The sequence below is a fragment of the Panicum virgatum genome, chromosome 2K (genome assembly GCF_016808335.1).
Source record: "Panicum virgatum strain AP13 chromosome 2K, P.virgatum_v5, whole genome shotgun sequence".
Lineage (NCBI taxonomy): Eukaryota > Viridiplantae > Streptophyta > Magnoliopsida > Poales > Poaceae > Panicum > Panicum virgatum.
Window position 1 is genome coordinate 10425405 of NC_053137.1, and position 10814 is coordinate 10436218.

Below are 10814 nucleotides of genomic sequence, written 5' to 3' on the forward strand. Positions count from 1 at the left end.
GCCAGACCCGGACCAATCGTCTGCCGCTGTGCTCGCCGTCGCCAAGCCCGGTGTCGGCGCGACTGTGTGACATCCCATATTTTTAAAATACTAAACAAGAAATAATAAACACAGAATCATGCTTAATAAGCAAGATCAATTCAAATTATGCATTTCTTTCGAGAAATAATATATGTGTGTGTTTGATTATGAATGTGTATATGTGTCTATGTGTATATGAAAACAGGAGAGAAAACTTAAATAATTTATAAAATGATGCCAGTTAGCATATGAAATTGCATTGACATATCACTAACATCATGGTAAACCAAAGTCTAGTTGATGTCAAGGGGAGAAAATAAAATTTTGCACATGAAATGACGAGTTCTTCAAATCACAGTTTTTAAATATTTAATTTATCTTTCAAATTGTAACAAACTGGTTTTCAAAATAAATTTTAAATCGACGCTTAAATGGACTTTTGCCCAAAATCAATGTTATAGGTTTTCGAATGACGAACAACTTTCATGTTCAAAGTTTTTCGTGTTGGCACACAAAAATGGGAGAAAAAGTTGAATTCCGAAGCGTATAGGACATTTTCAAATGCACTCAAGTTTCAAATTTAAATTTCAAACCATTGCTCAAATGAACTTTTGCCTAAAACGAAAGTTGTAGATCTCAAAATTTTGAGCAAGTTTGGTATTCAAAAGTTTTTCATTTGACCTTTGGAATATGCAGAAAAATTGAGTTTACAAAATAAAATTTTGAACTTTGCTTTAATTACGAATTTGCCCTCACCATCATCTCCTCCCTGTGTCCCCTGCCTGCGGCGGCACTGTACGCCTCCGGCACGCCGTCTGCGCCACGCGTCGCGCCTCATCCGAAACCACCATCCCCGTCCCCGGTTTTGCCCCACACCGGCATCCCTGGCACCTTCCGCGCTCGCCACGCGCCCCCGCGAGTTCTCTGCTCGACACGCCGCCAACGCCGTCGCCGTCTCGACGTCGGTGCCATGCCACGCGGCGACCAGACGGTGCAGCTCTCCGCCGCTCAAGACGTCTATGAAGCCGACTTCGCTTTCTCTTTCCCTCGCTCCCTCACTCCCCAGAACCCCAAGCTGAGTCTCCCTGCTCAGCAACGCCGCCGCCCGCCATTGCTCGCCGCCGAGCCCACCTCCAAGCGGAGCCCCCTCGTCTGCTCTTCCTCACCCTCAACCAAACCCCTAGCGATCTTCTTCTCGGCGTCCTGCAGCTCCTCGGCCCGGCCACCGTCGCCTAGCCACGCCGGAGTAGCCCCGCCGTGGCACAGGGCCACCGCCGACCGCCGGTGCCTATGGGCCGCCCTCCTCAAACCGCCTCCGCCCCACCAAGCACCTCTACTGGTTCGCCTCGGTCCCCTCTTGCTTTTCCCCAAACTAGACCACGCCGCCGGCGAAGGACATCACCGGATTCCGGCCGCCCGCCACCTCCCCTGCTCCAAAGTCCGGCCAGGGGCATATCCGCGAGGAAAAGACTTCTTCCAGGGGGTTTTCTGCAAATCCAGGGGCCTAAACATAATATTAGTTTTGTTTTTAAATTTTTGCAGTGAATTGGTAAAATCAATAGAAATTCATAGAAAAATCCTAAAATAGCAAATAAATACTTTTTGGAATCCTTATCAAAATCTCTACAATCTGGAACCATAATATGACATGTTTTAGTTAGAAATGTTTTTTTGCTACAAAAATAAATTTATGTTTAATAGTGCATAAAAGACTAGTTGTTCTTACCTTTTTAATAACTAATGTTTGAAGCCAAATCATGCTATAAATTTTTTATGGTAGAATAGACATGTGATTCTAGTGTTACTATAAAAATTTCATGGTCATTTCTCATGTTTAGCTATATTTTTAATTAAATCTAGATTTATGCCTAGTTTAAATAGTGTTATTTCTTCAAGTTGCCTACTGTGTTTCATGAGTTGAAACTTTTACAGTACCTTTAATTTGGTTCCTAATTACTTTAGAAAAAGTTTGAGAATTTTTTAGTTAAGCCCAACTTGCCCAAATGATTTTTATTAAGGAGAATTGCATTAATTAGTGAAAAATAGGTTTTATGCAAGGAAAAATCAGATATTTTTACTGTAGACCTTAATTGAATATCTAAGCATGCCTGCAAATGTTGAGCTTCTGAAACTTAGTAGTTTACTCTGTATAAATTTATCTTACACATGCTTTAGAAAGGAATCTTATTTCTCATGCCTGTTGTATAGCTCTTCTAGTTCTGAAAATTTTCTAGTAAGCACATCTTAAGAAATCCAATCTTTAGTTAAAATATCATTACCAGCACTTACATTCCCAAGCCTGGAGAATTATTTTTGGGTAGAAATGTTTTGTCTGTACTAATATAAAATAAAAGCAACACACACAGCTCTTTTATGGGTTAGTATAGATAAAATTCCTACTCTATAAATGACTGCCCAGTAAGTAAGAAATGAAATGGTTGTTTCCTTGACTTGAGTTTTATTGGACTACAACTTTATCGTGAAGGAAAAATAATAACATCTACATAGTTGAGCAACTCAAAACTGTGCATTCATACATATGCATTACTGCTTTCATTTAGGTACGATAGATTGACCACGTGAAGGATGTGATGTTGAAGCCGAGCCAGAAGACGGTGAATGGTGGACACATCTAGAAGATGGATGGATGGATCCCGATGTGCATGACCCAAGGAAGATGCTCGCCGAGCAGTTGTTCTCTAACTAACACTGACCTAGTGTTAATCCCAGGCAAGCCCCGGAGCATGTCCTATCTATTTTAAATTTATGCAACTTATTGTTATTCCTATCTACTTGCGCATTTAAGTTTATAGGAGTTGCTTGGAACCTTAGCTGCATAATTCCTAGGTACCTATGCTTGAACACTAGTATGTGTAGGTCGCTAGTTGGCTAGGCTAATGGTTCGGTAGAAGTCGAGTGATTTCCTGTCACTCGCGACTATAAGGCTCACGGGCGGAATTGTGGTACTTGTGATACCCCGTCTGTTTAGTGAAAATGGATAAGGCTGCAGTGTGTGGTAGTGGTGGTTAAGCTTTTGAACGTACTAACCACATGCCGAGAAATATGGTAATCGGTAAGCTTAAGTACTTGATCGGCCCGGCAAGTGGACTTTACTTTCAACTTCTTTGAACGTCGTTTCTCATGCGCGCACATGCGGGTGCAGAGTCGTCGTACTCTGTAGTTGAGGACGGTGACCCTGATCCACAACCCGGAAAGAAAGAGGAAAAGTCACGTGGGCAAAGCGAGACGTCTATCCCCATGCGTGTGTGTTAGGTCTGCCTGGCCAGGTTAACAAATTCGATTCGAATCGTCCGCTTCTCACGGTTTGGGACTGCTTAACCCTTTTGCCACATAGAGTAAAAAGTGAAAGATGATGATGATGAATATGGTTGGTTGGATGATGAAAGATAATTGTTTCCACCATGTATGCTATTGGATAGATGTTCACCTAGAATGGTTAATTGAACTAGAACCTTAGAGTTAAAATATGAAATTAAGGATCTACTCTTTACTGCTTTTCGGCAAACAAACCCCTCAAGCCAAAAGCCTTGCATATCTAGATAAAGGGCTCAGTATACCCTTAGTCGGGTAAGCCTTGCTGAGTATTAGTATACTCAGCCTTGCTTGTGGCTTTGTTTTTCAGGTGGTACATTTGAGGAGGGATGACGTCATGTACGGGCTTCATCATGACGTCTTGTTTCGTCGCTAGACTATCGTTCATTTTCCGTCACTCTTGAACACTGTTATACTTTTATAAATTCAAACTCGGTTTGTAATAACAATCAGTTTTCATACTCTGTACTGTAAAATTTGTGGAATGTTGCATTCTCTGAACTACTTTGTCGATCCTGTTTCAAGTGGTTTAATCGGGATTTTACCCGACAGCACTACCGGATTATTCCATTTTAAGTGCGTGTTAACCCTAGTTACCGTTTCGGTGATGGTTAGCGCACTTAAGCCGGATTAATTTAGGTAGGGCTGCCACAGACTGCCTCTGTAGCTGGGGGCTCGGGGGCCACCGCGTCGGGTGTGGCTGCGCCTGGCACTGGCGCATCCGCCGCCGCCGCGTCGGGCGTTGCCGCGCCTGGCGTTGGCGCATCTGCCGCCGCCGCGTTGGGCGCCATCGGGTTAGCGGAAGCCGCCGCACCCGAGCTCCCTGCTCCTGCCGTCGCTCCCGCCGTCGCCGCCGAGGCCCCGGTCGCATGGACCCCCGCTGACGAGCCAGCGGTGGTGGAAGAGCTGCCTGGGCGAGAGGCCCTGGCAAATAAAGAGAAGAAGCCTTCAGCAAAAAGCGAAGCACCGAGAATAAGGGGAGTGAACGGAAGAACACTTACCCTGAAGCGCCGGGTCTCCAGTGCCCACGGAGGCTCGGCAACTGCCGCCGCCGCCGCCGCTCCCGTGGCGGCGGCGGAGGCGCACCTTGTGGCTGGTGGTGCTGGTGGTGCTGCTACTGCTGCTCCCGAGGCGGCGGCGGAGGCGCACCTTGCGGCTGCTGCTGCTGCTGCTGCTCCCGAGGCGGTGGCGGAGGCGCACTTCGCGGCTGTTGCTGCTGCTGCTGCTGCTGCTGCTACTGCTGCTGCTCCCGAGGCGGCGGCGGAGGCGCAACCCGTGGCTGCTGCTGCTGTTGCTGCCGGGGGGAGGCATCTCCTGGCGGTGGTGGTGGCGGCGCGGCTACTCCGGGGTCCCGCGAGGGCCGGGGGCCCGGGAGCTACCCTGGCCCGCGTCCTCAGCGGTCCTCTGACGCTTTGCGGCGGGCTCCATAATTGGGGTCCCATCGCCGCGGTGCAACCTACGCCGGCCCGCTTCCCCCGACGACGCGCCGGAGCTGCTCCGGCCCTGGCTAGGACCGCTCGTGGCGGGGCTACCAGCCACGGCCCGCTTGCCCTTGGCAGAAGGGCCGGACCCCGCGGCGCTCGGCAAGGCCTGCTCCCCGGATGCACCAGGGATCCGGATCCCACGGTCCGGGTAGCCTCCAGTCTGGCGCGCTGCCAGCCCACCGTCGTCGAGGGTCGGCAGGGTGGCCAGCACCGTAGTCCTCAGGCGTGAGTCCTCGCAGAGGGGGATGACACCCTAAGGAAGGATCAGGTGCTCCGGAATGAAGATCTCCCCTGTCACCGCCCGCACCAAGACCTCCAGGGCTTCCTGGGTCAGATCGCTGTCCTCCCCGCGGTGGGTCCTGCTGTAGTCTTGGGGCCCGGTGAAGCTCCAGGCAGGACGCGGCCGCTGCTTCAGAGGGGCGATCCGGCGCTTCAGGAAGTCCCCGAGCATGTGCAGCGAGATGAGGCCGCCCTCCGCCAGCGCCCTGATCTTGCTCAGCACGGGGTCGAACTCCGACGGCAGGGACGGCTTGGCCCACCAGGACTGGCGGTCGGAGGCGGGTCCCCCGGTCGGCATGACGAGGCGCTCGTTGGCTTCGATGGTGGCGATCACCCACTCCTTGCGCCAGTCCTCTCACTTCCCGCCAGTGAGCCCGGGGATGTAGGGCGTCCGCAAGTTGCTCCTCGTCTGGAAGTAGTACGCCCCCACTTCGTCTTTGCCCTTCCCGGACTTCACCAGGACGACGAAGTGGCGGAAGAGGATGATGCAGAGCCGCACCCCCACGAACATCTCGCACAAGTGGACGAAGATGGACGTTAGGAGGATGGAGTGCGGCGTGAGATGTTGGAGCTGGAGGCCGAAATCTTCCAACAGAAGCAGAAAGAACGAGGAGATTGGAAGCCCCAGGCCGGTGGAAATGTGCGAAATTAACAGCACAAATTCCCTGGCGCGCAGATCGCCGAGGGGAACTGAGCCTGCTCGAATCCACCAGGCAGTCTCCTGTGGACTCCACCCAAGCAGGCGGCGCACCGTGTTCAGCTCCTTCTCGATCTGGAAACGACGGGGGCGAACGAGGGACGCCATCTCACTATGGAGGCGAGGAGTAAACTATGCAGAAGAGCAAGGGCGAGGAGGTTCGAAGGCAAAGGGGCGCAAAGGTTTGGAAGGAAGAAGGCGAATGCGGAAAAGTAACCGCGGTATGCGGTTCGTCCTTTTATGAAGCCTGACCCAACCGGCGCGCCCCGGAACTGTCGCTGGAACCTAAGCGACGCTCACGCCTGGTGTTAACCGCCCAGTCCATGACAAGGGGGCCCAGGCCCGCCTGTCAGGGAGGGCGGGTAACAAACAAAGGTGTGAAAAGGCGGGATCTGAACCGTCGCCCGCGCGCGAAGCGAGGCGGAAGCTGAGCTGACGTGCGCGCATAAAGCGCTGGCATGACCAGGCTTTTCGGGAACTGCGCTGGTGATAAATACCCCGTTTACTCCGGCCGCAACAATGCCGAGCGTTGCCCGCGTGACTAGGTGTACCACTATATGTGGGGACCACAAGTCAGTAAGCCGTTGCGATGTGATGAGGCTGCGAAAAACCCGATGGATGGTCAAAGCCGGTCAAGACTCCTGCTGTATGCATAGTCTAACGCTAGAGGCTTCAAGTTATGCAGAGCCAAATCACAGTAGTGGCCCCACCTGTGGGTTCGTCACCTCTCCCGAGATGGGCCCGGGGGCCACTGTCGGTACCCTGTAGCAGGGATACCCACTTCTACTGCAGCAAGGCAGGACTCGCGTAGTCGTCCGTAACTACGCCATAAGGGGCTGAGCAGCCGGGGCCCACGGGTCAGGCTCTTACCTCACCGGGCCAAAGGCCCCGGACCCGCTCCCCGCTCTGGGACGGGTCCGGAGATGCCACGTGTCCCAGAGGAAAGGAAGCTCCGAGCCAACAGCCGAGGGCTTGGACCCCCCGTAGGGGTCCAGACCTCCCGCGCGCGTAGACCCAACATACCGCCGGGGGGGTCCGGAGCCGCCACGTGTCCCGCAGACGCGGGCGCGGGTCTTCCTCTGGAAGACTCGCCCAACCACCGCATTCAATGCGGGTGGTTGAGGCGTGCTCTGCCGCCGCGGCACGAGGGGCAGCCTTTGTCAGGCCTCACTGTAGACCGCATATTACCGAGGTACACAGTGCAGCCGCATGCGCCGCATCCGCGCAGAGCCCATCTGCCGCATTAAATGGATATGACGGCACGGCACTTTTCCATCATACCGCCTACGCCGCAAGCTACACGCCCCGTTCAGCTACGCTGCAGGCAACGCCGCAACCTACACCCTGGCGCCGTTTCGACAAGACAGGGCATGTGTATGCTGGATGGAGGATTCCCAGGAGGAGAGCAAGGAAATCCAGGAATGAGATCTCCTTCGCCTGCAACACCATAATATATGAACATTATGTTATTTTATACTACATCGGTTGAGCCCACCTGTCGGGGACCCAACGGCCATGTACGCGCCTCCCTTGAGATATAAAAGGGAGGCGCTCGCTATAGATTCTCGGACTCACGCTGGACTTAGCACTAAGCTCTCTCAGAGTCTCTCGAGACTAAGGGAACATAAGCAATACAACACATAGTGGATGTATGGTATTACGCTCCGGCGGTCCGAACCACTCTAAACTAGCTGTGTTCATCGTGTTCTTCCACGCCAAGATCGAACTAACCCTAGCTAACCCCCGAGTACTCACCCTCTTGGTTTAGGCGGGTGCACTACGCCACCCGGCTGTGAGTTTGCACACCACGACAATTTCTATTTCGTTTGTCCGATAAAAAATCTTGCTGATATTTCTCGTGCAATTTGCTGTTATTTTCTCAAGTTATTGGATTAGTAAGACCATTCTCAGCGGATTGTTTACTTTTGCGGTTTTCAAGTGCCACATCATCTTTAGAGATTTAGTTTTCTGAATGAAACAATCACTAACAAAGGCATTGCTTCATTACACAATTTCATATGGTAGCTATGACATTTAATTATCGCAAGGTGTTTTTTTCTTGAATACGCAGGAGTGCATATCATTGCACTAAGAAAGAAGTAGAAAGACTAAAATAGCCGTACAAACACACACACGCACCCTACACTACCCAACAAACAAACGCGCCCGTATCAAACATGAGTCGACCACATCTACACCATACGCTGCTAACCACCAGATCAGGTAGCGACCAGACTAGACAATCCGTTGGCGCCTGCTAGCATCTAGAGGTCGGCCTCATTCTATGCCAGGAGAATGGCCTGCTCGCAAGGGGTTGAGATCAAATATGCCATATAAATTGTGTAACCACTAGTAATTGTAACTAAATTAATTACTAGAACACTATCTAAGACCACAGAGGATCGAGGAAAAGTGTGCTGACTCTCGGTGGGGTTCCTGACACCTCATACTCCTATTCTTGATTATTTCTCATCACAAACTGCCTACCTTATTCTCTCAAACTCCACTGAGTTTGAGCTCAGTCTGAAGAAGTTGCATTTCCTCTTGCATCATGCATATAAAGGATATGGCAAAAGTATCAGTGTCTCATTTTATTTATTTTGTTTGGCACCAAGTCAAATCCCACAAGAAATAATGACAAAAAAGACCGGTACAAATCTACCTTGTTACGTTTTGATCCCTTTCCTTGCAGACTAGAGCTGGCTCGACAAAAGGATAGATTTATTTGGGCCGGACCGATAGAAATGTTGATTGATTTTGAGCCTAGAACCAGCCCCCAAGCCCACCCTATATCTCTTTCAAGCGTGCAAAGCTAGACCCAAGCTGAGCAAGACTCGGACCGGACTGGCCACCAGCTTCAGTGCAAATAAAATCAGCACTATTCAGGTATGGGTAAGTTTGTTGGGAGATGGGTCGCGCTAACGCACGACCGCGCGATCGCCCGGCGGGCTGGCTACGGCCTACTGTACACGTGCCCCTCCATGCCCCCTGTCTCCCTCGCCTCTCTCTCTCTCCATTCTCTTGCCTATCTTTCTTTTTAAATCAAGTTTATTGATAAAAATGTTTTATCTTTCTCGTACGAGCTCTGTTTTGAATACCTATTGCACTATTGTGTTCTACGTGATGAGATAAACAGAACTAGATCCCACTTGCATATATTTTGAAGATGTTTTATATAGGTAGCAACTTATGTGTAAATTTGACAATGATCATATTACCGGGCATAGTAATGTCCACCAAGCACCGGTCCACAATAGAAACTATTGAACAGCTAACCTGTTCTTGATCAACAGGCCACAGCAACTATTGTCACCAGGGCAGTCTTCTCGACGAGTTGGCGTACAAACAAGAGAGGCACCAAAAAGCAATACATCGCAAGCGATTGAAGCACGGCTTGTCTAGGTGAGATTTTACCAGCTGTATTGCATCCCTTGAACATCGTTGGAGTTCCTGATGCCTCCAGCTCTTATTTTCTCTAGCAGCAGCTAGGCTCGTCACAGGGAGCAGTGACTTGGAGTCTTGGACTAACTCTTCCATCTCGTATATGTGCCACACAAGAATGTGGACAAGGCAAAGAAAAGTTAAGTGAGCATACGAAGTTAGTGCCGGTGCCAATTATGGAGTACTTAGGAATGCAACAAATGAATGGATATACAAATATATAGAACGAGATGTATTTATCGAGAGGACCATAACTTATTTATTTGTCCCATAATGCTGGTTCAGCGCAACACACTGGATTTGTCTTAAACTAGTCTCTCATAATACATTAAATTAAGTGATTCGTCCTTTAATATTGTATGTGTATAAGTTGAAATTTGATTTAATTGTAATGTGTCAAAATGAACCTGTGTGATAAAATTAGATGCAATGGAACTGTTAAGGTATAATAGTCAAGGGTAGAATTGTAATTTTAGGGTTTGGGTGCTCTCATGTACTATATTGTCCCCAGGGGCTGGTCAATACAATCCAACATTTCAGCCTCTATTCATTTGTAATAGGAACGTGGATTTTCCTTCCATTTTATTGTGTGTGGGGGGGAGGGGGGAGAGGTAATAATGGAGGTTAGTAAGACCTTATTGCCATTTTTCACTATTGATCGAAGAATCGCCTCGCTGCACTGCCCCTGGAGAATCGATCTGCTCCTGGGGGCGGCATCTCCTCCAGCCCCAAAGGCCCAAACCCATTTTTTCTTCCCTAGTCATCAAGTTGTAGCAGCAACAGCAGCCTTTGTTCGTCGCCCGCCGTCATCGATCTACTCATGGGAAAGGAGTAGCAGCCCCTGCCCATCATGGATCCACCGCAGCCGTCCTCTCTGCCGCCCGTTGCAGCTTGTCCCAGTGTTGATTTGTCACCATCGTCGTCCACCCATCCTCATCCGCACCCGTCGCGCAGAGCCTGTCTGCCGCCGTCGTCCGCCTCGTCCTCACGATGTCTGTGCGGCTTGTCACGGTCGTCTGCTGCCCGTCTCCATCCGCCCATCGCCGCTGTCATCTTTGCTGTCACGGCCTCCTGTCCGCCTCCCGCCGCGACACCGTTCCCCCCCCCCCCCTCTGCTACGCTACTGTTGGAGGTCATACTGCTCTTCGCCGTCCGTCCATCGCAGGCAAGGATGGAGCTAGGTCATGAGAGCTAGGTCATGAGTACTGGGTGCGGCCGCACCCAGTAAAAGTTCATAATCACTCATTACATTTAGATTTTGATCATGTTTGTTTGAGTATTATTTGTTTTCTATAAAGCATCGCACCCCTCTATTTATCTCTAGCTCCGCCCCTGGTCGTAGGGGGAGGAGCTCAGCTTCTCCTCTTGTTTTAGTAGCCAGAGAGAGCAGCCCGTGCCTGGTTGTGTTACTGCTCTGTCTGCTCTGTTTTGCTCTGTTTCTAAGCTGCTCCTGTCCATTGTCTAGTTTTGCTCATTGCTTGCTGCTGCATATCCAAGTATATTGTCATATATTTCCATTATTCATTTATCCAAGTCCATCCATATGTTCAGTGTGCCAT

The 10814-nt window shown here is 50.2% G+C and overlaps 1 long non-coding RNA gene across 1 annotated transcript; it reads left to right on the forward strand.

Moving 5' to 3' along the window:
• Window positions 1–8610: 8610 nt before the first annotated feature.
• On the forward strand, window positions 8611–9608 carry LOC120695898. The gene is made up of 2 exons (XR_005683938.1): window positions 8611–9216; window positions 9297–9608. It is a non-coding gene; the product is annotated as an uncharacterized LOC120695898 (long non-coding RNA).
• The last annotated feature ends 1206 nt before the right edge of the window (window positions 9609–10814 follow it).